Genomic DNA, 954 nt, shown 5'->3' with positions numbered 1-954 from the left:
TCAGACAGCTCGTGTTAAAAGGGACCTGAAAAGCAATCTGCATGGCTTGTTTTTCCAAGCATTGGCTAGTTTAGTGAGCCTGGACTAATAACAGTCACTGTAATGCTACCCATACTGCTGTCCTTTTAACATGGTGACAAAAGTTGATACCTATGCTACATGTGTGTAAAGTTACTTGCACCCTGCTAAATGGACAGCAATAAGGTTGTAAATACAGTGACTGCCTGTCCCCCCCTGATGGCGGCCCTGGGTGTGTCATGAAAGGCCAATTGAGAAAATGGCTATATCATGTAGAGGAAATCACCAGTGTGGGGCAACCTATGTCATGGAGGTAGATTTGGACATCGATGTATATGTATCACCAGAAATGGAATTCTTTGTTCTACAATATCTCAAAGACGACCTAGCATGTTATTTGAAGACTGTACTATTTTGGACATACTTGGACTCAAACATACACTGCTCTTTCCACAGCTCCTCCTCCTCTGGGGGTATGATAATGTATATACGCATCTTCACCAAAAGCACAAGATGATGTGTCGTCTCCGGATGAGGCTGCAGCGGAGATTTCAGTTTCTGCCTGAGATAGTGGATCTGCAGCGGGCCTGGAGTGATGCCAAAAGGCGCTCACCCAAGCTCCTGCTAAAGGCTGTGGAGCAAATCTCCGGTAAGTAAAAATATACATTACATGTGACCAGATAGGTTACAATTTTTTGGGTAGGTGGACATGTGTTTAGCTATGCAACAACACTAATACCAACACCCCCCCCCCCCCCTCCCTCTCGCTCCTACCTTTCCTACCTCCATCAAGTGTCTCTTCACAACCTTTAATACTACTATGTACATTCGTATTTTTTATGTTTTTTTTTTTTCTTCTGCTTCTAGCCAAAGCGGACGGACGGCACCCTCTTGTGCTTTTGGTGAAGAAGGGGAGGAGGAGGACGGCCACACTCC

The sequence above is a fragment of the Pelophylax lessonae genome (assembly GCF_965119305.1).
Source record: "Pelophylax lessonae genome assembly, chromosome: 2".
Lineage (NCBI taxonomy): Eukaryota > Metazoa > Chordata > Amphibia > Anura > Ranidae > Pelophylax > Pelophylax lessonae.
The sequence above is the reverse complement of the archived record's forward strand: the minus strand, read 5'-3'. Positions refer to the sequence as shown.